Source organism: Notamacropus eugenii, chromosome 1 (genome assembly GCF_028372415.1).
Source record: "Notamacropus eugenii isolate mMacEug1 chromosome 1, mMacEug1.pri_v2, whole genome shotgun sequence".
Taxonomy (NCBI): domain Eukaryota; kingdom Metazoa; phylum Chordata; class Mammalia; order Diprotodontia; family Macropodidae; genus Notamacropus; species Notamacropus eugenii.
The window spans coordinates 397987654-398014296 of record NC_092872.1 but is presented as its reverse complement, the minus strand read 5'-3'; the positions used below and the strand labels follow the sequence as shown (position 1 = coordinate 398014296).

Below are 26643 nucleotides of genomic sequence, written 5' to 3'. Positions count from 1 at the left end.
TTATTTCTTTTGATCCAATAGGCTGGTATTATGGATAACACAGAGCAATATTTGCAATAAAATGTGACAGTGGGGATTTTGGAGTCGGTACTGAAAATGTCTAAAACATGATTAAGCCTAACATTCTGGGTCCACACAAAACTATAGAAGGTTCAACTTCAGACATCAACTCTTCCTTTAAGAAATCCATTTTCTTTAGTTTCTGTAGGTTATTTTCATGCATTTAAGAATGGGACCAGATGTTCAGACATTAGTTGCAAAGTCCCAAGGAGATTCCATATAAGTCAGTTCAGTATTGTTATGCATTGTATAGAAATAAAGATTCAAAACACAATGTAGCTATCCTAGCATATGAGAATAGGAAGTGTGAAATATTATTCCCTTGAGAATAAGTTTTCCATAAACTTTAGAAAAATGAAAGAAATCCACAATGCTTTTGGTTTCAGGAAGCAATTTTCCTTCTCGTTTTCAAACTTCAGTACCTTTAACCAAGCTCAGAAACACCCACTCTATTATGGTCAAATTCTTCTCTGAAAATGTGCAAGCTTAACATGAAAATTTCAGTCTCGGAGCATCAAAGATGCATTAGAATTTAAAGAAACCCTATTCCTGTAGTCTTGTAGACCTTTTTTAAAGGACTGGTTCTTACATTGGCCTGCGTTTCAATAGTTAACAGTTATACATAGCACTGTTAACATCCAGACTTAAGTTTTATCAACATTTTATCTCATTCCTAAGTCTTTTTTGAATGGGTAACGTAAAATTTTCCGGATTACCACAGTTAAAATTCTGAAGAGACAATAGGATATGCCTGAAATGAAAGGCAGCAAATGATTCAGCTTTAAGAGTTGTGTGATAAATAACAATACTGTGCACTGCTAGCAGGTCCAATCTGTGATATTCTGCTACTCTCCCTCCCTTTCCTCCATTTAAAAAAGCACAAGAAAATTAGGGTAATCTTAATAAACATGATTTGCTCCAGGATCACAAACTATGCTTAAATTAGATCTCAAGATCACTACTTAATTTTTAACTTAAAATTTAACTTTCCATACTTACATGCTTGGCATGTACATTTTATATATTTAAAATATACATAATTTAAAACTAGATTATTTGGCAATCTATCAAATGGAACTCTCTACTAGGTGGCATCCCGACATTTCTAGGCGGCAAGTGGTAATTATAATGACGATACAAAGACCTGACAAAATACAAAAGCGCCTTTGAAATAATCATATCAAAGAATGGTTAACTTCTAGATGGCATAGCTTTAGCATTCTGCATATTTTAATTCTTCACTGAAGTCACACTCAAATGCCACATCATGGTGCAGAATTTGATACTGAGCTCTGGAGAACTATGCCAACTGGGTCCAAGCTCTGGCAAAGGCTAAAGGATTCATGCACAGGCTAATGACAGTTGTGTGTCTTTTGTCAGACTAACCTAGCTAGCAAGCTCACTGACCTCATTACCAGAAGGTGGTCAAAGGGTAGTACTTAGTTTTAGCCTCAGCAATTCAGGAAGTCAGCTAAGTTGTAGAGAGTTTGCTAACTGCGTTACTGGAAGGAGCACTTATACGATAAAAGCACAGATCTTTGAAACATTATTTATTGTGTTTTAGTTCTTTGAAAACCAGCAATCCATTTATGGTGTGTGTGTGTGTGTGTGTGTGTGTGTGTGTGTGTGTGTGTGTGTGTGTGTGTGTGCGCGCGTATACATGTACCTATGAAAACATTCAATTTATGCATTCAATGATAAATTTTTATTACAGTCAAGTATCCTATTACCTGACCGCTTTAGGGAGCCGTGAATTCAAAGAGGTTATACTGCTAAGCTTAGTTTTACTAATTATGAATGTTGATCTTCTCAGTAAAGGAGATAAATGAAAGTAGAGTGTTATTGTTGGGGTTTTTCCACCAGCTGAAAGGATTAAAGGCTAGGGCTGTACGTATATGGGAGAAGCCCCAGAAATATTGAACTACATGCCCCTCCAGAGAAGAGGGGGGCTGGGAGATCCTTCAATGCCAGTAAATGGCCACTTGCTGTGGCCAGCAAGTGAGCACTGCTATTACAACAGAATGTAATCACAACTGGAAGCCTGCTGAACTCACCGAACCACTTAAAGAGCCATCTACATGGACAAAATTTTGCCGTTTCCTTGACTGTCTCAGCTCTTAGGACATGGTGAATTTGTCCTCTCTACACTTCCACCACACCCTAACCTGCCTTATCACTGCCCAGAAAACTAGACCTGCCTACCCTCAGGCATTTCCTACTCTCTTTATATGTTCTATGTACTTTTTTTCTTTTCTTTTTTCCAATTATCAAGCATTTGAATATACTTTTAAAAAGTTTTTCCCCTCCACACAAAAATAAGTTGATTTTTATAGCATTCTGAGTTAGTTACTACAAAGGAATGAACCACAGAATGGGCATATTGAAGCATTCTCTCTGTGTCTCTATCTTTCATACACCAACCAGTACATTTGAGGTAAGATCATTTTTTATATTTTTTCTACACATGTTTTGTGCAACAGATTTGCTAAGCACTTATCATTTGCCATTGGAGCAAGTATCATAAAAAGGAATTATAGGTCTGAGGTGGTGAAAACCTCAGAGGTCATCTAGTCAACCATCTCATTTTAAACATTAAGCATACTGGCCAAGAGAGGTGAGTGACTTGCTTAAGGATTCAAACCCAGGTCCTCTTGATTCTAATTGCAGTGAGTTTCCACTGAACTATACTACCTTCCCTTTTAGAATTATTTTAAATAGCAAGTTCATAGAGTTCACTTAAAAAAACATCACTTTCTACTGTATAAGAATTCTAAACCAGAACAAGAATTTTAAATTAAAATTATTGATCATCAGCAGTGTAGTAGGATGGTGACTGAGATAATACCAATATGAATAATCTAAAAAGAATTCTATTTGGTTTAGAAACTGCACATTTTATTTCTTTGGCAAAAAGATTCATCTTCTGCATTATAATTTTTTCAACTGATAGTAAAACAAGTTTGCTGTCCTTGGACACAGAGCAACTAATGGCAAGGGACAGGAGTCAGAAATATAGTAGGTGTTGGGAAAATGCCTGGGATTTAAATTTGATTGGTGATTTTTATCTACCAGCTGGAAAATCCACATATGGTGGGATAATCAAGATTTGATGAGAACCATAGAAACATAAGATTGTAAGAGTTTAGGGTTGGAAAAGGCCTTAGATGTTAACTAGCCCAACCTCTTCATTTTCTAGATAAGCAAAATGAAACTAAAAGAAGTTAAAAATGATTTGCCTAAGTTTAGAGCTTTAGAGCTGGAAAAATCATCACCAATCCCCTCATTTTACTTATGAGGAAATAGAATCCTACAGAGGTCAAATGTGGTTTAAATGCACACCTAGCAGGTAGCTACCCTAACATTAGAACCCAGGTTCCCCTGTCTCCTTCACAAGTATTCTCTCTTCCATTAAATGCTACCAGTTCAGGGCATAAATCTATAGCCTATAGTCCTCTACTGAGCAGTAATAGCTACTATTTAGAAGGCCTTTCTGATGCAGCTTACATATCTACTTCAAGAATGGCAAGCCCCATACTCCTTATCACAGGACTGGCAGAATTTCCTTTCAGGTTCTACAAATCATAGATCACGAAAAACCCTACTCCTCAAAGATGATAAAGAATACATAATGGATACCCTTTAGACCTATGCACTAATGACAGTGGGTATCATAAACTAAAGAGACAGTTTCTCCTTCAGAACCTTCAACACCTTCTGCGTCAGAGTTTTCTATAAATGTTGCACATTAAAATGAAAATAACTATTCGCAAACATCCCAAAAGTAATCATTTGATAGGCCTGGAACACTAATTCTACCACTGACTTAACCTTTGCATCTTAAAACCTATTCTCCAACTGCCTCAGTTTCCTCTCCACTAGCTTTTCCCAGTCCTTATTAATTGCAGTGCTTTCCCTTTGAGATTATCTCCAATTTACACTGTATTTTCTTTGTATGTAGTTGTTTGCATCCTGTCTACCTTATTAGTTTAAAGCTCCTTCAAGGCAAGGATCTGTTTTTCTTTATATTCCCAAAGATTAGCACAGTGTCTGGCACTTAATAAATTCAATTTGACTTGCTGAAAAAAAGGAAGGAAAGAGAAAGGTGCCCTTTTGGTATATGAGCTATGAAACCTGGAAATGTATCTGTTTACTCACTCACCAAGTCATGGTTAAAAAGATTTTTTTAAGTTGATAATTTTTTTCACTGCCCCAAAAGTCATTTCACACTATAGGCTATGAAATATCGTGGTCTTTCTGGCATTCTGCACAAAAACCACTGATATTCTGTGCCTTCACAAAAGAGGTTTTCTGAAACAGTTAAGTATAGAGCATCAGCATTATGTTGATGAACCACAGAAGAAACCAGCTTCATACACGGATCAATGTAATCCAGTATTTTCAGGACCCAAAGTTCTCCAGGGAGTGTTAGAAATTGACACGATAGTCTCTTAGTGCTTGATTTGACAATGAGATATAGCTGAAAAACACGTAGAACGCAGGGTGAAGAGCCTCATCTCATACAGTTCCATATTGGCTGGACATGGGAGGTGGCTCAAGAAGGGAAGCTACATCTTCCAAAAGTCAATTGTGAATTACTCTCACTAAATTGGCTCCACAGCAGCGATTCTCAGAAGCATCCAAATTGAAGTGGCTGTGTGAAAAGTACCCAGGTTTTCCCCAAAGACACACACACACACACACACACACACACACACACACACACACACACACACACACACACACACACCCTTTTGGAGATCTGCCATCACAAAACACAAAGGACATACAGATCTAAAGAGCAACACTTTGGGGACTGTATCAGAAAAATGGAAGATCAAAAGTTTGGCATGGAGGCTGCTGTCAGGCACTCAAATGCATAACTTATTCCAAATTTTGGAGACCTACAGAGTAGATTTATAAAGTAAACTTGGCTCAAAGTGAGTCTGAACTAGAGAGTCCCCAAACTGGTAAGAATGAGAAAAAAAACCTGCCAAACTGTTCTTTTGTTTATTTTCAAAGGAACTGAAGAAAAAAAGAAAAGGAGATTAAAATGAGACCATTATCTATTATATTTAATTACTCATTTCTTATATATACTTGAAAAAAAAGCTTCTTTCTGGGAATAACCATACTTGAGAAGAACTCAATGGTTTTTGTCTCAACAGCACAGGAAAACTGAATACAGCCAATTATGCCAATATTTTTCATTTCATTCACATATCCATGCCTGTGTACTGACTGTCCTCCACACCTAGTAAACACTCTTCTCCTCACCTCTATCTCAAAGAATCCCTCTCTCCCTTTAAGACATAGCTCATATACAGCTTGTTACATGAAGTCTTTCTTGATCCTCCTAATGCTATTTTCCCCTGCCAAATCACCATAACTGCTTTGTATATACTCTCTATGTATTTATTCTAGATATACCTACATAGGTCCTTGTCAACTAGATGTCAAGGTGAATGGAGTGATGGGGAGTTAACGAGACCCAAGTTCAAATGTGGCTGCAGATACTAGCTATGCAAGCCTGGGCAAGTCAATTTATTCTCAGTGTTCCTCAGTTTCCTTGAGTATAAAATAGGGATAATAACAGCACCTACCTCCTAGAACTGTTATACAATCAAGTGAGACAAAATCTGTATAGCAGACTGCTTGGCACACAGTAGGCATTTAATGAATGCTTGTTTCCCCTCCCCCCCCCCTTGTAGACAAATCATGTAACCTTCCTAGTTCTCAATTTCCTCATCTGTACAATGGAAAAGTTAGATTATACGATTTCTGAGATCCTTTCTGGGCCAATGACTATGAGACTATGTTTAGTACCAATACAAGTTACTATGCCTTTCTATACAATTCTCAGAGGGTGGTATTCTGTCTATGATGAGAATACAGGGGAATATAACAATTCATGTACCAAAAGAAAGCTGATATTGATATTTGGGGGGGGGGGCATTCTTTTCTCATTTAATCTAATATGAATTCTGAGGATTTTTGTCTATTTTTTCCATGTGTCATTCTAAATTGTGTAGCTTATATTATAGGTTAAATCTAAAGTCTTTATCACCTGAAATGCTTTGAAATTCCCAAAATGACTTCAGAAATATTTCTGATTTCATGAAAAGTTCACCAGGTTGACATTTTCTTACATGGGTAAATTCTAAATAGTGATTAATAAAATGATTAATTTACTCTTCTTTTTTCTCTCTCTCTCCTGTTTTCCCCATGAGTCATGGTTGGCCATCTACAAGAACAAAATATCTAACTGTGGAAAACTGTCTTCCAACCGCAGCATCTGTCTCGTTGGCAAGCTCTGCAGCCAGTTGGGCTCCTGGCTCTGGAACTATTTAAGAATCTCTACTGGGTTGAGCTATTAGTGGGCTCTCATCCTCCTAGGTGCTGGTTCCTACTGATCTCTCTCAATTTAAGAAATGGATTTGTATATTCTTATCCTTTTTGAGAATCAGTTATTGTGCGCATATCATAAATTGAGACCCCCAGAGGCAGTGTGTGTACGACACATATCCTCATTTCTCTGACTGCAGAAAGTAGCTCAGCCTTCTCCAAAGCCCTGCTTTTATGTCATGTGTAAGCTGTCTCTCCTTCAGAAAAGGGAAAAGGGCTCTCCGAGTCACAGAGATAAAAATGCCTACTGATCTCTAAAGGAATTTGAAAACATCAAGTTACTTAGTGCCCAAGGAAAGCACATGGCCCCCCTCCAAGCCTAACGATAAGGTGTATGAGGAAGAAAAGGAAAAAAAATAGCAAAGGAGAATTGAGGGAAGTTGTTGACAAACCATAACAATCTGGCAACGTACATCTGAGCAATTTGTGTTGCTTTCAAAATTCTATAAAAAATGCTCAGCTGAAGTATTTCAATTCTTAGGGAAACAGTCTCATCCTTACAAAGAGTATTGCTGCAACAGTACTTCTGTCTCAGGCTGCTTCAGACCCTAAAATCCATTTTCATGTGTCTCCTCTTTCTCCTAACTCCCAAACCTCCTACTTCTTACAATTTCTTTCTTAACCACTTAGGAGTCCCTTAAGGTTTCTGATACTTTAAAGAATTAGACAGATCTTCATGTTATTACCAGATTTCATTTTAGATTGGGGAAAAAAGAGGTATGAGGGAAAGATAGGAAAACCTTTTATGTTATATAAGAGACTTTCAATATCAGCCTCATCTGCAGGCTAGAATAGAAGGAAACACCTTTAAACTTTGAAATGCAAGATATTCTATTATGCCGATTATAAGGATCTAATTGCAACTCTATTTTTAAAAATGGAACCACAACGCAACAAAAAAGTATAAACATTTAAACCGAGTCAAATATCTACACACACATGACAACCTGTAGGCATACAATTAGAAAACCTACACACTGTTCCACCTTTCAGGGACCTTGCTCATGTGTGTCTAACCATGATGGAATCATCTCTATCAGAATTCAGAGAAGTTGCTTTTCCACAGCTGGCTCTGCTTTTGTTGGCCTGTTTGGTTTACAAAGCAGCACAGCATTTCATCCAGTTCTGTTCTTATGTTCCTCATCTACTTGTAAGACAGAGGTATAAGCGTAACATATATTGACTGTTACCAATAAGTTTATTGATTCAGCACATGCAATTCTCTTCCTCTGCATTTTTATAAACTGATAAACGGATTTCACTCTTATTGGGCAGAAAAATGTTCCATTGGGATATGAAATGAACAGATTTCATCATCATCCTTCTTAAAAGGTTGCATTTGGTGACAAAGGAAACAAAACAAAAACATCTATTTTAAACGTTAAAGAAAGAGAAAAATCCAAAGGCCACATTTAATGTTGAACTGAGTGTGAATATGAATAAGTTCTAGGCAATCCCTTAAAGTAGGTGCTTTTATATCTAAAAAGACAAAATTACTAATGGCTCCACTTGTTTTCTATTAAAAATCTACTCATTGTCTTCACAGCAACCCACATGCCAGTATGCAGCCAGCTTGGACAAAGAGTTTGCTTTGTGTGTATCAGATGCAAAATTTACTTAAATTCCAGATAATTGCAAGTGCATCTGCTAGTTATTGTTAGTGGTCTATATGAACATTTCTCCACTGTACACAAAGAGCAATTATCCAACGGTTAAAGAAAAAGAAACAGTCATTTCTGTAAATTACAGCCAGCTTCTTTATCACAGAATAAGTTTGTGCTAAAATAATAGCACCCCCAAATATTTTAAAAACAAAATGCTTTCACTCACATACCGAATATATTAACCATGCCGAACAAAAAGGTGAGCTTCAACAACTCTGTAATCACCTGGTCTGGAGAACAAAATAAAATTCCAACCAGTACAAACTCATCAAAAATTCAAGTGGGCCGTTCCTCTTTCCCCCCATTCCCCCAAACAACAATCTAGTACAAGAACACCCTAAAATGTCAGGTACTGAGAAGCACTCGAGTTCTGCATTCAGGACCAACATGTTGAAACAGCTGCCGCTAATACAATTTTATTTACAATCACTCTCTCCTTTCCTCCCTCCCCTCACCTTACTTTGGTCCCAAATGAGAGGAAGCTTATCATACTGAAGAAAGAACCGGCCTCAGAATTAGGAAAATTTGAATTCAAGAGCCACCTAAAACATATACCTACATTTACTCTGGGATGATAACTTACCGCAGAGACCCCAAGACTACAATTTGTAAAGAAAGTACAGCTATACAGTACATATGAAGTACAAGATATACTGATATAAAAAATGTTAGACCTGGAGTTATCTAAAGTATGAAATCACAGGACAGGTAAAACAAAAGGTCCCAAATAACACAAAGTAAAATAAAACAGGGAAATTTTCTTGAAAGGTAATAGAAGAAGAAAATTATCTTAATAGGAAGGTTTGCTCAATATATTTTACAATTATTTTTAGGTGGGCCTTAAGGGTTTCAGTTATAGCTGCCCCACTAACGTGTTTTCCCTTTTTCTTTGTTTCTTTTTCCTTCTTCCTTTCTTTCTAACTTCATGCACAATCCTATTTCAGCTGTCACACTCAGCGTTGCCAGGCCTCCTTCAAAGCCCAATCCAATTTTCAGTCTTTTACACCTCATGCCAGCTAAACGACTTTAACAGCTATCTTCTTCAAGGGCCTAATAGAGTAGATCTGTTCTTTTAACAAATTCGCAAAGCTATCTAAGATGATCACAGTGGTGTCATTAGAAAATAAAGAAAACTACTTAATAAATGCCTGAAAAATAGATTGCCAAGTTTGACATGTTCTAAAACTAACAATTCTGTGGCCCTTTCCTTTCCTAGCTTCATTAGAATGTTTTCATTATGAAATTGTAAAATCTACATTACTAACTAAAACTATTCATTATTAGAAAATCACCTGTGTATTCCCCAAACTAGAGAATCACCATTATTAATATTGCACATCAAATGAGAAGTATTCAATATTTAACTATCTAATCCTTCTGTAATTTACATTACAAAATACCAACCATGTGAGACTTCAATAAGTTGAATGACTGTATTAGATGAATCTGCCATTGATAATAAGAATAATACTTTATTTTATGTTTTCCTAGCATAGTTTTTATTTTTTACACTTAAAGACTTAAAGGCATTTTAATTTTCTCCTAATTCATCCACAAAATCTTTCTGAGATGGTGAGGATAAACATAATATTTTAAAAGCACACATACAAATATAAATACTTATAAAGTAAAAATTTTATGCAATTTGTAGATTATTGAAGCAATATTTGCAGAATAACATTAAATGGGCTCACATTAAATTTCACTGACTAGATTAAAAGCAAGGTCTGGTTTTGGGGGAAAAAAATCTAAGTTATATGATATTTTGAAATAAAGTATTTCTTTTGGCTTTAAATAACTAAAAATTCATACTAATGGCTAACAAGCTTCTCCTAGAAAAGACTTTGCTAGATATTCCCCTTTAAGGAACTGATAAGGCATATGAAATCTATCATCACCTGAATGCTAAAAATTAATGGAATAAAAAGTTTGGTTCTTTTAATTATTGTAAATAAACTCCCGCTAATTTTTTTCATGTTTTTTAAACTATTAGGCTTTTTTAGAAAAACCTTTTCTTCACCTTGAATAAAGTAACTTATCAATTTGAGTCCATCCTACATGGAATACGACAAATTCTGGATTAACAACCAAAAATTAGTGAAGTTTTTAGTAACCCTTTCTTCTCCCTTACTCACAATAAAGACAATGTAGTGTGACAAAGCTATTGAAAAGCATTGGTTCTTAGTTAGCCCTGCCATAACTGATAGCTTGCTTCTTAATTAAAACAAAAATCTCTTCTACTAACTCCTATGGTGTCTTAAGAGAGAGGAGTTCTAAATTCACAGGTAAAGAGAGTATTTCTCCAAGGCACTTACCAGCTGTGCCAAAGCTTTGTTGCCCACCCCTTAGGATATCAGAAAGTATTCTTGGTATCAAGGGGGGAATGATTTCTTTCAAATGGAAAACCACCTCATTCTCCTCTCCTCAATTCCTTATGCTTTTAGAAATATTTGGAGCAAGCTGGAAATTTTTAGACCCTGAATACTTCATTTTTAAAGGAAATTCTGTCCATCGAGATAGAACTTGGAATCCTGAAAACTTTATGTGCAAATAGGGACTCTGCTAAATTGGCGGGGAGGGGGGGCTATGTGAGAGAAGAGACAGTGACTAAAATTGGGACAAAGGACTTAAAGGGGTAGAAAGACCAAATCTGTCCATTCCTAGATTTCTCAGCCATTAATTTACATTCTGGTTAGTGGAGAACAAGAGATGGAAAAGTATTATGGTTTACTTATAATAGCTAGCATTTATATAACTATTGTTATTGGTAAGCTATAATTCCTAGAAAAATACATACATTTAAAAAATTACCACTAACACTACCACCAATCAATAATCTGATATTTTTGTGATCCAACCTGTGATTTAATTCATGTTTTGGAGAACTCCCTCTATCAATTCAGATAAGCAATGGAAATGAAGTCACAAACACAATTTGTGTTAAACGTAGACTTGAACCCATGACTTCTTGACTCTGAGAATGTCTTTCTATACCACTATGCCATACAGCCTCTGAATAGATACTCAGAGCCAAAAAGGACCTACCTGAAGGCGGAATTAGACTATTAGTACCTGAGAGCCATGAAACTGTGTCTTTTACAATATAAATTCTCCCTCGACATTTGTCACCTCTCAGAAACATCACATTTTTCACAAATGATTTATAAATGATGAATTTTAGAGATAAAAACATTTTGAAAAATGATCTCTTAACCTTTGTATTTGTCATATGCAAATATCTTTGTTCTTTCCAGAAATCAAATGACACATGTCCACATTTAGACTAAGAAATACTAAAAACTGGGGAAATTATTAGGTGATGGTTTAATAACTCACTTTCCCCCCTAGTAATTGTTAAATCAATTTTTTTAGTTTTTGTTGTTTTATTTTTACTATTTTACAATGTTTGTAAATTGTTTAAATGTAAACTTATACACATTCTCATGTGCAGACACACACACATACATACATACACACATACACACACATGCACAAATTTGTGTATATACATATTCCCCAGCAACTGTTTGGCAATATTAAGGAATGATGACACTCATTCACTGAATACATAATCATCTAGGTCACAGAAATATTATACAAATTTGCCCAAATGCTACTGAGCAAGGTTCTCCAAAAAGAGGCTTATGGAATACAATTGCCCCAGTTAAAAGAATTTTGGATGTCCTTTCACCTTTCTCTGGATCTTTTCCTGTCCCTGTTTACTCTTTTGCTAAGCAGGTCCACTGAAAAAGTGTTTGGCTAAAAAATAATTAAAAGTTGAGAAATAACAACTTGATATCTTTCTTGAGGCAGTATTTGTCAATAAAAATTTTAAAATAGAAAACAGAAGAGAATACTTTCAAGAATAACCTAATAACGTTGTTGTTATCATCACTTAATAGAGGTCTTGACCTGTGATTACATCAGTATGGGGGAATTTCAGTATGGAAACAACCTTCAATTAAACAGTTTTGGCACCTCATATAACTTATGGTCTTAAAGAGGTGAGGTTAAATGATTTACTTATGGTGGTACAGTTAGTATATGTCCATGGGTTAAAAGACTGTAAGAGTTGGAAAGGATCTCTGTGAACAGCTACTCCTACTCACACCTAAGAGGAATTCCCATTATAACATAAGTGACCAGTAGTCATCTGACTTCTCTCTCAAAGACCCAATGGAAAGGAACTAATTACCTCTCCAGTCAGTCTATTCCACGTTTGCTGCTGTTCAATTATTTTTCAGTTGTATTTGACTCCTCCTGACCCCATTTTGGGTTTTCTTGGCAAACATTTTGGAGTGATTTGTCATTTTCTTCTCCAGCTCATTTTACAGATGAGGAAACTGAGGCAAACTGGGTTAAGTGACTTGCCCAGGGTCAAATAGCTAGTAAGTGTCTAAGGTCAGATTTGAATTCACGAAGGTGAGTTCCATGTTTGGACAGCCCCAATTACTTGCAAAGTTTTTCTGGATGAAGTTTAAATTCACTATTTAGCAAATTTCTACTAACTTCTCTATCTCTACACTCTGAGAAAAAATAAAGAGAACAGGTTTAATTATCCCTTTTATGAGATATCACTTAAAATACTTGAGGCAGCTGTAATATTATCTCATATTAAATATCCTTAGTGCCTTCCATCGATGTAGACTGGAGGTTCATTACCATATTTTTTGATCTCCAACATATACATCAAATACTTAACTAGAGTATCCATTACCAGATAAAATATTTCAGATGTGGTTCAACCTAGGCAGAATACAGAAGGACTGTCACCTCCTTATTCCTGGAAGCTATGCCTCTCTTAATGCTTCTTAAGATATAATTAGCATTTTTTTAACTAGCATATGTGCTGATTCATTCTGAGTTTCTAGTACCCCTACTTTTTCCATTCAAATTGCTCTCTAACCATACCTCCCCTAACTTGTACTTGTACTTCATTTTTTAAATACCCAGTGCAAGATGTTACATGTATCCCTATTATATTTAATCTTATTAGATTCAGCCCAATTCTCCAGCATGTTAAGATTTTTTTTTTTTGGATTCTACCATCTAATTTCATAACTATTTCTAGTTACTGCTTAGTAACTAGATAATTAAACGTCGAGAAAGACTATCCTGGTCCTTTTCTTGAGGTAGTATTTTTTTTAGTAGAAAAGAGAAAACAATGCTTTCAAGAATACCCTAATATTTGTTGTTTTCATCTAGTGGTATGTCACCAACAGATTTGGTGAGCATGTCACTATGTCTTTAACAATGTTAAAGAGCACAAGGTCAAGCAAAGATTCCTGAGGCACTCTTGTGGAGTCTCAATGACATTTTGCTATAAACACAGGACTTTTTAAGTCTAGCCATTCAACCAATTCTGAATTTAACTACATTTTCTTCTAGTTCACTTTCTCCATCTTATCCTTAACAATGGCATAAATTCTCTTTAATGATCTATTCTACAATTTCCTCAGGAATCAAAATACTGACCTATGGTTTGCTGACTACTCTCCCCACCCCCCATCCCCACCTTTTCTAAATTGAGACACCTGTCTTCTAATTTTATGTCACTTCTCCTGTTTCCCATAATCTTTCAGATATTACTGACAGTGGTTCAGCAGTCACACCTGTCAGTAACCAATAAGGCAATTCTTCAAGTCAAATGACTTGAATTTATCAAGAACAACTTGCCCTCTTCAAAATCATGTCTCTTTATCCTTATCTCCTCCTGGAACCTTACTTGGTGCTTGGAGCCTCCTTGGTCTACTACTCCTGTGGCCTGCTCACTATGGAATATACCTCTACAAGTCCTTTACTGCTTCTCCCTTCAGGGAGTTTCTACTGAAGCCTACATTTTGTGAAAGGCCCCAGACCAGCCTGCCTTTACTCCCCTCCTGGCCCTGTTCTGAACTTTCTGAACTTCAAAATTATGTCTACATTCTAGGTACCTTCCTTGCCTTCCCCTACTTTTCAGCTGTTCTCTCCCCTCATTAGAAGAAAAAAAGTCCTTTAGGGCAGGGGATGTCTTTCTTTCTGGCTCATACTTAAATCCCTGGTAGCTAGCAAAGTTCCTGGCACACAGTAAGCATTTAATAAATGTTCCTTTCCTTCTCTCTCACTGTCTCCTTGCTTATCAGAGGTATCAAATCCCTCTCAGACATCTGTCTTGTGATTTCTAGTGCAAAGGTTATTCTACTTGGTAGAGAAAAGTGAAGCAAAATAGGAATCAAGCAGTTTTGCCCTCTCTCTGCTATCACTTATCATTCCAGCCACTCCAAACTCTTATCCCCTCTTTGATGCTCCCAATACAACTTAAATCTCCTTTTTGTTATCCTTAGCTTCCTTTATGAGCTTAAGTCCTGACGCTATTTTTACCAAACTGCGCAATTTTTTTATATTTATCCTATTACCTGGTCTTGCTCTCATCTTTTGTAGATTTCTTTTTTTAAAAATTTCAGTTGGCTGATGATTTCCCTATTTAAGCATTCTTAACATAGGGTCTGTAAATGCTAAAAAAATTCTGATAACTATTCCAAAATAATTTTTTTTCCTTTGTAATCTCATATATTATTTTATGTATCTAAACAAAAAATATTATTCTGAGAAATGGTCCATAGTCTTCATCAGACTATCTAAATGATTATAGTAAAGGGTTGCCTAAAGCAGTGATGTCACATTCAAATAGAAACTGATCCCTGTAAGCTGTATATTGACTTAGAAAACCACAAAGTGCCATTATCTATGTTGTATTGTATTTTTATTTATTTTGTTAAAAATTTCCCACTGCCATAGAGTTGGGAATTTGATACCTCTAGCCTAAACAATTTAGAGTATAAGTGACTTGCCCAGAGGTGGGACATGAAGGTAAGTTTTCCTGGCTTTGTGGACAGCTAAGATGTCATACTTCCCTTACCTTTATCCCTAATGCTTCACATATAATGCATATATGTGTGTATAAACATGCTCACACATATATCTAAATAGATTAGATGATAGATAGGTAGATAAATATAAAGAATAGTCATTTTTTTTGCTTCACCACTAAACTGCAAACACCCTGAGGCATAGACTATGTTGGGAGATGATTATGGACACTAGAATTTCTACTATAAAATTAGCTCACCTGAATGGGGGCTTAACAAACACATCCTGAGTAGATGGACCAGAAAAATGGAAGTCAAGAAATAATAACACAATTTAAACTTAGAAACTGCCAAGGAACAATCTATAAGAGCATGTACAAGTAATATAACTACCAGTATACCTTTCTTAACTATTATATGATGCTAGAAGTAGCCTTTGGGAACATGCTAGTAGGAAGCATTGTTTTGGAAAACTCAGTCTCCAGAACTATCTACATTTGGTCCTGAGGTAAAAACCTTGAGGTAAGAATCAAGCTGTGAATAGTTTGCTTTCAAAGAATTTTTATATTTTTTTATTTCTATTAAGGTGTTTTAATTTTTACAAATATATTTCATATCAGCAAGTAAATACTAACAAGAAGGAGAAGGGTAAAGGGAGAAGTGTATGAAACCATCTCTCATTAAAAAATAAACACTAAACCACAGATACAAGTAGAATTTCTTTATAACCAAAGCCCCATCTTTTGTATTGAAATCAACAACTGAATAGTAACAACCCCAAACATAGCAACTTCTAATATTCAGATCACATGTTAAACTCCCCTTTCCCTCAGAGTAAGCATTGATTTTATCATGCAACACCTAAAATTGATTTCATAACATATTTCCTGTAATAAAATTTTATGTGCTTCAAATTCAAAAATGATTCTTCTAAGACACATATCTAGTATATCCACTGGATACATACATACTACCATTTAACATATATTGATGGTGGGAACAATTTAGGGAAACTTGGTAGCTCATGGACATAAAGACTTAAACAAATGAAATTATACTTCTGTCAAAATTCCATATTTCACACATTTCTTTTCAACTGTGAATCTCTCAGTTATTACATATTTTGTAGAACATATTACAGACTGACATATTGCCAGAATTTTAACATAAAAAGCGAGTTGAACAAAATCTGAGCTAAATCAAAATATTCAAGACAGTTCCCACGAAATGTGAGAAAAAGATAAACCGTATTTTAAGTTATGACTGGGGATGAATGGAGGAAAAGATTTTAAAAACAGATCACTAACTAAATTCTAAAATATCAAAAGTGAAATAAGAATTGTGAGTAGTTTTGAAATAAGACAGCATAAAATTAGTTTTTAATTCAATATTTAATTACAGATGAAGCTGATATTTTTGCAGAGTACCATATATGTATATATACATATATATCATCCAATAATCTAGTGAGCAGGTATTATAAGTATTATCCCCATTTTACATAGAAGGAAATCAGTTCAGAGAGGTCAAGAAGCTTGTATGTAGTTACAGTTAATTATAACAAAAGTCATTATTCAAATCCATGTCTTTCCTGACTCCTAAGTAAATTCTTTAATTCTCAAGTGGCCATACAGTAACAATGGCTAATCCCTAATCATAATAACTAAACATATAACCTTCTCAGCACAAGGGTTGTATATTTCACCTACTCCTCCCCATGAAAATATGAGCTGACATACATGAATGTATATGTATTCAAATATAAAGAGAGGTAGCCTGCTGGAGTGGAAGGTCAGTCTTAGAGTCAGGAATAGTGACTTTGAGTTATACTTCTGACACAGACTGCCCGTGTAGGTCAAGACAAATCACCTAAGTAGACTATGATAAGACTATGAGTTGCAAAAGATTTGTCACTTTTTAAATAAGTATTTTTGTGTAAAACATATAAAACAGTATATGTATATACACACATACATATATCTATATCTCTAGAGAGGATTGTATCTCATGGGAATTGGATGAAGGAAATTGGGCATATTTTGGATAAGAAAAGACTTAGGAAGACCAAAAGAGCTACCAACACATAATGAAAGGATTTCACATGAAAGAGTTATTTATTAGACTTTCTCTGTTCGGTCCCAGAGGGAACTAGGGAAGAGTGGGTTGAGGTGGCAAAGGGATAAATTTAGGCTTGATTTAAGGAAAAACTTCCTAATGGTTAAATATCTTTAAAAATGAAATAGGCTATCTGAACTGGTAGTAGACTCCAGTCTACTACAAATCTTTGAGCAGAAGTTGTTCTTGACCAGGTATAGATTTGTATAAATGACTTCTGCGATTCTGTGACGCTGCACAGTATTTAGTTTTAGTATTAGAAGGGATCTGAGAGGTCATGAAGTCCAACCTCATCATTTGAGGAAATTAGGAAACTGAAATCCAGACAGGGGAAATATTTTGCCTATGGTGACAAAGGTAGTGTTTGGCAGATTAGAAGCCAGGGACTTTGGCTGCAAATCCATTAATATATCTTTCTCTAAAAGTAAACTAATGCACCCATGTACTATGAACAAAGGTATCTCTTAGAACACTTGTGTCCCAATACAGTGTCCTAAAAGTCTTAGTTCAGTTTTAAACTTTAATACCTTAAAACTACACTAAGATTATTGGAACACGCTATACATTATGTTTAGTAAAGAATTGCCTTTGGCTTACAGATAAATTATTTTGAAAATAAGACAGGTGATTTTATAAACTTTTCTTCCTTTTCCTTCTGTCTTAACATTACTTGCTAATTCTGAAATAGATTTTTAAATATAATTCTTTACTGATATGAATATAACCAATATGGAATGCTCGTTTGACTAAGGATAAATTGCCCACAACTAGCTTTTTATGTTTTCTGATAAAAAGATCCTCCCCCACATATACATACAGAAATGGTCAGAAACTAAGCTGTCCTCTCTAGAATAATGATTTATGCTGTTATAATATAGACTGTCACCAGACCTATTAAGAGAAACCTAAAAAAGGTTAAAATACTTCTACCTTATATTTCTTATATCATATATAGATAATGGGAAAGGAGCTGGGGATGGAGAGGAGAATGGCCTGTTTTCATTTTTTTCTGTTGCTTTTCCCAAATAAGAGTGCCTTTTGTCCCTTTCGGAGTTTTTAAATAGCTGGTTCTGTGAACATGAGATGTCTCATTTTAATGTTTTATCCTTTGGACTATAAAGTATAATGACAGAGAGCATCCAGACCCCATACTCCTCCCACCCCCCATGAACCATAAGTACACTCAGTGGATAATTGAGCAACAGACATATTCAATATAAATAATAAATCTGATTTTTTTCTTTGTAATTGGTTTCAATTAACTAAGTCTGATTGTTTATGGGATAAACAGGATTAGAGAGAAAATTTAGATTCTGGGTCATGCTAAAACTGTTAGGTCCCAAACCACAGCATTTTTAATATGCATAGTATCGTTAATCTTAGTGATAATTATTGACATATACCTATCAACAAAATCCTTGTCAGGTACAAAGAAAGTAGATAGTCTTATGGCTATGAACATAGTAAAGATGCAGATTGATTAACTCACTCAAAATCAAGTATAAACTAACCCAGAAAGTTGATAATTCATGCAATTTTTTAAAAGACCCCTCCAAGAACTCTCTTATACATTACAACTACTGTTCATATTTTTATAATTTAATCTAAATCCTTGCTGCTACAAACTGTGTATGTCCTTATTCTGAATAATAACTCTTCAAAGAAGAAACATGGGACCACTTGCCTTTAATCTGAGATGGATATAAAGTGTTTAGAAAAACCCCAATGCCCACTAGTTTTATGTGTATGTGCATATATGTGTATGCATGTGTGTTTATGTCCATACATACATACATGTACCTTTTTTTTCCTGTTTGGTAAGATCAGACATAAAGGTGCAGCTAGCTTTTAAAGAATTTTTTATCAGAGATCTTCAAAAACATTTGGCCTATTCAGCTTTTTAAATACATTTATGGTTTGAGGCTATCTATTTTATTCTTACTGTTTAGAGTTAAGATTCTAAATTAGCTTATTACTGATATATCTCAGCAGGTTGAACCCTAGTCCAACTTCCAAGACTTTTTTCCCCCCAACAAAACCAAAACATTTTCTTACATGAAATTTAATGATTATCACATAAACTAATCCCCCACTCCCACCCTGTAAATTCTGCACACCACACCTTGCAGCCCCTGAAGAAGAAAAGGAGGTAGAAATTAAAATTAGATAGAGAACTGGGAAATGAGTGCTAAGGAGATTAACCAAATGTTTTAGGCAGAGCCTATTATGTAATACATTTAAAAAAAAATAAAAACTTGGTCAACAAAGTATTATTTAACAATCATTTAGCAAAGTATAAAATGTGGATTGCAAAACATTTTCGAGGTATTTTAATATTCAAATTTGGGAATGCTCTCTGTCATATTTTTTACTAAATTTAATTGAATGTTTTCCTCTGTGCATGTTCTTTATTTTAAATTTTTAACAAAAAAAACAAAGACAGGAGAAAAAAGATGGGAGAGAGATTTAAGAGTGAAGGAAAGATCACTAAGGGAAGATGCAAGGGATTCTGATACAGAATCCAAATTAATGGTCTAGGATCTTATGCCTTTGTTATCATCAATGCTACTAATAACTGATGCTTTGGATGCAACAGAAATAACATCTGAAAAAAATGACATCATGATTTATATTCACCAGGATTGCTCCATGTTTTATAATGAGTGGTTAAAAACAAAGATAACCTTGAATAAATAAGGAACTTAAAACAACTTCTTTATGGGAAAGTGGGGAAGTACAGGCTTTACCTTTCCCCTAAAGTTGTCTTAAATATAAGGAATGACTTTTCAAAGAGCCACAAGGTAAATCTAACACAAAGAAGAGGGGAAAATTATTTATGACAAACACAGGGCTTCAGTTAGTTACGAGCATGAAATGCCTACAGTATAGGTCACTGTAACAAGTTTCTCAAGACTTACATTCCACATTTATGAAATGTCTTCATTTACAGGACTCAGCCAGTGTAACTGTTGACCTTTAGGTCACAACTGGCCTCAAACAGAAGTAAAACAAAAAAAAAAGAAATGAAACCAAGAATTCTCTGGGTCAAGATGAATAAGAAAAAACTAGCAGGGCAGAGGACTCTTCAAGGGCCTTGGGCCAAGGGCTGATCAGTCTTGAACTTTTAAAGAGCAGATTTTTCCCTTTCAATATCTCACAATTATATACTTCCTTTCCAAGCCAGAGAGAGCATCTTTAGAATTCACTTAGTAATGTTCTCTTGCGGTTGCACAAGGAGACAGACGAAGTTTGTTGAGCAATTGTTGCATCAAGTCTATTCAGATTAAGTTTTTAAAAAATCACTTGAGAACTAATTTCTTTTCTGTGGGAAAGGGGGGTAATTTAGCTACATAATTAGTCATTGAAGCTCCAGTTTTTGAAACTAATATAGACACATTGCCTATATGCTTGCTCCCTACTTGGTAAGTTTGAAAGAAAAGTTAATAAGTACATTTCTTCTTGAATTTTGGTTTTGACTAAAAGGTTCATAACTGTATATCCAGCAGAGGTGGACCAATTAAAGTCTTTCAGGAAAAAATGAAAGGTAACCTTATTTGCAAACTATCATATGGTGCTTCATTTTCTTCCCTTTATGAATTCATAAAAAGCTATAATGTTTCTAATTCTGAAACATAATACAGTATTAAAATATATTAATAGTCTTGGGGCAATGAGTAACTAGAACTTTAGGGGGAATGTTTTACACCTCATTAGCTTTACAAAATCCTTTGGAAACGCTGGGTAACATAAGCTAATAGTGAGGGCCCAGATAGATCACAGCTATTTACAGCCTGTTGAAAAGTAATTTTTATTAGAACGGCAGCTGGGTGGAATAAAAAGAATACTGAATTTGGAGTCAAATGAGTTGGTTTTAAGTCCTGGTTCTACCATTCATGAGCTGAAAGGCTGCAGTTACCTTTCTGGGCCTTCTTTTTTTCATCTGTAAAATGGGGATAATAACTTCATATGGTCATTTTGGAAAAAATGCTTTGTAGACAGTAAAACACAATATGAATGAGTAGTTATTATTCACAGTATGTTGTTGCTTGTAATATGGGTACATCAAGTTATAATTTGAAGAGTTATCCCAAAATACAAAGTAGGGCCTTAGCTAAGTAACAGTCTTTAATATCACTTCAAGAGATAGGGAAAGTGAAATAGGTAAATGCACGTCTTTTCTTCCACATTAAGCAAATATAAGCTAACTATCAAAGCAAGTTTGATTTTATAATAGCAAAACAAACCACATCACTATCTCTCTGAGTTATTGATAAATATGAATTATGTGCCTATAGACAAGTCATTCCACCTCTCACTGGTTCCAGAGCTCTCTAGGATTGTAAGTTACAGACAAGTTATAGATCTGTGCTGGTGGAGAGGAGTTTCCTACTAATGAAACCAAAAGAATGAGAGGGAAAAACAAACAAACAAAAAAGAATGAGTGCCTGACAGGGGACAGAAAAATCCTTTCCACAATGGGAATTTATGTTTGAAAAAAAGTAAAAGTGGTAGGACCACCCCTGTAAGACTACTTTGCCATGAAAGCAATTTGCCTTCCATGTACAAGAATCTTGCAAAATGACACTATGAAATTGTAAAAGGTCTCATGAAATTTTAAGTGGCATACTCTCTAGCCATAAACCATACTCTATGCTATGCAATAATGATCTCTCAGAGAAAATGGTCTCAGAAGTTGCTGGGTATCAAGAAAGAAGAGCTTATTGCCGTTTGAGGATGGAGCGCAAAGAACTTCTTCCCTTTTGCTCAATGGCTAACAGACATCAGCTGTACATAGCATTAAAAAAATTTCATCTGTTGCTTCAGAAAGCAATGCTGTATAGAGAAATATGGTTTTCATGATTTCTAGCTGGAGCTGAATAGTTTAATCCTAATTGAGTCCTGCCTTTTTAATTTCACCTTCCATTTGGATCTGACTACTCAGATGGGTCAGGGAGAAGAAGGAAGAGAACAAGCCCCATTATTGTGACCTTGACTGCCTTCTGTCAGAAGTCACTTTAAAAAATTACCTTGAATCACTTTTGCAATAAAAAACAAGACTATAATTCACCAGGTTTGCCATTTCCTAAAAATACTGGGAGAAGTTAGTAGCTCATTTCAATTACAAATGCATTAAGAAAAGGAAAAAAAATCCAGCAATTAGAATTTCGGGAAGACCCAATAGCTCCATGACAATGGCATATACCACATATCCAAGGAAACCTCCATTCTTCACAAAATGAAAATGTGAAGTCTAACAAGACAGACGATGTGATTGTCAAGTTAAGCTCCTCAAATCAATACTCCTGGATACCAGTCTTTCTTTCTACATAACCTAATGATCTAAAGTGTCTTTTCTCTAGTTCTCCATGAAGCTCAATGACTGGCTGTTGGAATTGCTAAAATACTATGTTAGGGTCAATCAAGATTAAAGGCGGCAACTCAGGAAGCCTAACAAGAAAATGATATTATTTTCATTACTTAACCTAAGATCAAAACTAGAGACACAGAGTTAAAAGGAGGTTAACTATGTGTTATTTAAAAACAACAAAAAACATGCACACTGTACCAATTAGGATTATACAAGGACAATACAAATCCCGCTGTTGACCCTAAAACTCAACCCTGCATTATACTCAAGACATACATATCCTTAATATTTTAACAAAAATTTTCAGAGCCTTCACAAGTTGCCAGAAAACTAGGAGAAAAAAAGCAATCTCTCTCAAAAAAAGGAAAAGATCCATATGTCAATTAAAACTTAGTTATGACATCTGGAATTGACATAAAAAAATGAGGCCAGTTTTTTGTTTTACAAATATATTCATGCACTGAGTATATTACATAACAATTATACATTTCACCATATGGGCTAAGCAAAAGTAGTCTAAAACCCGGTCACTTATACCCATGCCCACAAATGTGGAGTGTATAATTTAAATAAAGCAGGTGCACATCTTGGAAGATACTGTTTGTGTTTTGAATGTAGAAATGAAAGGCATATAGAAGCTTTAGGTTTTATAGCATCTCAGAGTTTACTATATTAATTCATCTTTTCTTGGCATGTAGACAAGCAAAAGATTTACTGAGAGACATCTGTGATCCTTATGAATGGAAGCAACTCAGTGTTAAAAAAACTGCAAAAACTTTATCAAATTGGTCAATTTAAGAGTCCATGGGGAAAAAAAATAAATAGCAATATTTCTATCCCAAGAGCCCTATGTATTAGCTCAGCTTTCATTCCAAATGAAATGCCTTATTAGCATCTGTAGAGTACAAAAGAATGAATATGCTTTAGATCTCTGAATCCTGTCCACAATTTCAGGAAAAGCTGTTGTCAACACATAACACACAGAGCAGGTGAATATGCATGCTTACTTGGGGGAAGACTTTTTTTTTTTAATTTTTTTAAAGAAGCACTGGCCTAAAGGAGTTAATGTCCTTTTGGTTGGATATTCAGTACTGACTTGGTTAGGATTTTGAGACTATTAAATTATCTGTTGAAGTTTTTAAAAAAAAGTTTAACAGGATTATTACATATGTAAACTCTTTCACATTGTTATAGGCTATTTGACATCCATGTTGGGGAAGCAAACTTTTAGCTGTGTGTCCTTAAAATTCTCTCCACCCTTCTTTTGTAGTGATGTGTGGCTCATAGTAGCCCTGACTTTTGGATTTACCCTTATTCTGAAATGGAGTTTGAACCATCCCATAATAATACTCAGGCTTAGATGATACCTGCTTTACTACAGAATATCACATTGTACATTTAAGCTGCCATTACATTAGCTCTTTTCCACGTAAGATGTTGGCTTAATAGAATGTTTACAACTGTAAAGGAAACTGGTTTCTTTTTGGACTAGTGATTTCCCATTACTTATTGACCCTTTCCTACTTTAAAAAAAAAAAAAAAACCTGAACTAGTACTGAAAACTTAAGGAAATGAACAACAGTAAAACTAAAATAAGGGTGTTCACAAAAACCTTATTGTGCTTAAATAACATGAATTTATTAAAAGAATTACGGTTTGAGTCTTTATGTAACATTTGAAACAAATCCTGAGAGAATGAGTTTTAGGACTTCTATTTTAAAAAAAAAAGAGTTAGGGCTTAATTTGCATTCATTATGCTGCGTATTTTAAATAATTTCATTCTCTGTAGTGGCAAAATTCAGTCCCCTACCCACTCCTCCCCATCCCCCCAAATATAACAATCTTGTTAAGATGCCACTTCAGGTAAGGTCTAAGAAGGGCTCCGTTTGGGGTTAGACAATACTATACACTGAGACAGAAATCTAAGCAAGACAATACCAGCAATCTCCCTCATTCTCTACAGCCCTGAATTTATTATTAAGTACAATTTAGCAACAGTTCAATCACGGGAGGACAGGACAGTATGTGATGCACTAAAACACTTATATGTTTATTATCTTTGCAAGCAGCATGAGTAGTGTTGTCCATTATTGCCTCTTGCAAATCTGCAGCAATGATGCAAAAGAGCCTTTTAAAGAATTCCTCTTTTGGAATGTAAATGATTCCTCCTTCGTATTTCTGGCTATTTTAGCCAACACGTACCACATAGTAGTTCTGAAATCATTGACATCTGTCATTTTGTCAAAACTGAGTCATAACACACTGCAATCCTGGAAAAAGAATAACCTCCAACACCCGTGCAACAAAAACGCATCCTAAAAAAAATATCCTAACAATTGTGATGAGAATTAATGGAGAGAAAGCAGCAGCCCTTCTGCAGGGAAATAACACTCTACTCTCCTCCCTCTCTCCCCCCTCCGCCGCACTCCCCCCCCTCCACCCCGCCACCGAACTCATGCAACTAATGATGACCTCTCCAAGTGCTGAATTAAAAGGTTCCAGCATTCATCTAATGATGGAGGAAAAAAAATTGAAAATAAACACGAAACAAGTTGGAAACTGCACTAACGCAAAGAGAGAGAGAGAGAGCAGCAGCAGCTTCAGGAGCTATTGCAGAATGAACAGCAATAGAAAAGCCTTAAGCATCTAAGAGTAAGAAGTGAAAAGCATTTACCAGTGGCTCGTTCAGTAGCTTCACTCCCTGACACCATCTACATAGGGAGGTAACTTAGCCTAGTCTTCCGTCTCAGCTCGCTTTATAGCAAAATTCCTTCACTTCGAGGGGACTACACACACCCTCGAGAGACAGAGAGAAATAGATCCCAGAGACCCGGGCGGGCTTTCTCACCCCCTCCCTAGAACCCGCCCCCCGCACTCCCCAAACGGTGCTTCTGTCTTCTTCACAGTTCGCACGGTGGTGCGGCGGGGCTGCTGCTGGGGCTGCTGCGGCCGCGGATGCTGCTGCTGCTGCTAAAGCTGCTGCTGCTAAAGCTGCTGCCTCCGCTGCCGCTGCCGCTACCGCGGCTGCTCCTACTTCGGAAACGATTAGGAGGACGCCCAAGCACGACCTGTGTCTGCGAGCCACCCAGGCAGCTCTGTGCAACCTGCTCCTGAATCAGACCCATAACACATACGCACTGGCGCGCACACACACACGCACACACACACACACACACATACACATACACATGCACTCACGCGCGCGCACACACACATACACACACACGCTCACTTGGCACACGCGCGCACACAGACCTACACACGGGGAGCCGCGCAGCCCCTGAATGGGGAGCGCGAGCCAATCCCCGGGCTCTGAGCGCGCGCCCACGGGCCGCGACTCGCGGGAGCGACCACTGGAGCTAGGGGGAAGGAAGGCGCTGCCTCTGCTGCTAGGGATCGGGCCGGCTGGCCGTGAGGCCGGACAGGGGCTTCCAGGGCTTGGAGGCTAGTGGGAAACGCAAACACCACCCTTCTTTTGTCTGCAAAGAAACGAGCCCCAGGGGCGCTGCTTCCACCCCACCCCCAAAGTGTCAACCGAACGCCCGCAATGTGCCCCGGCCCTGGCCCAGAACAGAGTTCTGCTGAGGGGTGGCGGGGAGGATGTGGATGGGAGGGTCACCGGCAGCTTCGGGAGAGCAGCTCCAGGAGAACTCGCTGCCCAGGGTGTTCAGGGCAGGTTAAACCGAGGTGTGATTTACCGCAGCGTCACTAAGCCCCCCCATCCCCCAGATGCTACAGCGCAGCGAAATCATCCTGCGGACTACCAGAACCTGCCCTGGCCACTGAGCATGCCCAGTCCGTGCCTCGAGCCCGGAGAATTGCACTCTCCGGGGTTAGGAAAAGGTGGACCCGGGAGAGGGGCACATTCGGGTCTCGGCCTGGACAGCAGCTCAGTAGAGGAGCAAAGGGAAGGAGAGGCTGGCAGGACCGTGGGGCGGAGATTGCTTGGGTATGGGGAGAGAGGGGTGAAGAATACTTCCTTTCCACCTGTTATTCCTTTCCATCATCAGTTGCTGAGCCCCGTGCGGAAGCTTCCCTCCAGGAGTTTCCATTTGGGGAGCAAGACTTGAGAATCTCTTATAAGTAGAATGTCAGAACTGGAAGGAACTTTAAGTTTAGATATATCGGTTTTCGAGCTCCAAAAGACTTCCTCGGATCATAGATCAAGAGCTGGAAGTCATCTAAT

General features: G+C 36.6%; 1 protein-coding gene across 1 annotated transcript in view; it reads right to left on the bottom strand.

Annotated features, from left to right (window-relative positions):
- LOC140518612 (teneurin-2-like) overlaps nucleotides 1-25285 on the bottom strand; it is a 434584-nt gene extending 409299 nt beyond the window's left edge. The window contains exon 1 of the mRNA XM_072630916.1: nucleotides 25132-25285. The gene's annotated coding sequence lies outside the window, so the exon portion shown is untranslated. The remainder of the gene's footprint in view (nucleotides 1-25131) is intronic.
- Nucleotides 25286-26643: the final 1358 nt, after the last annotated feature.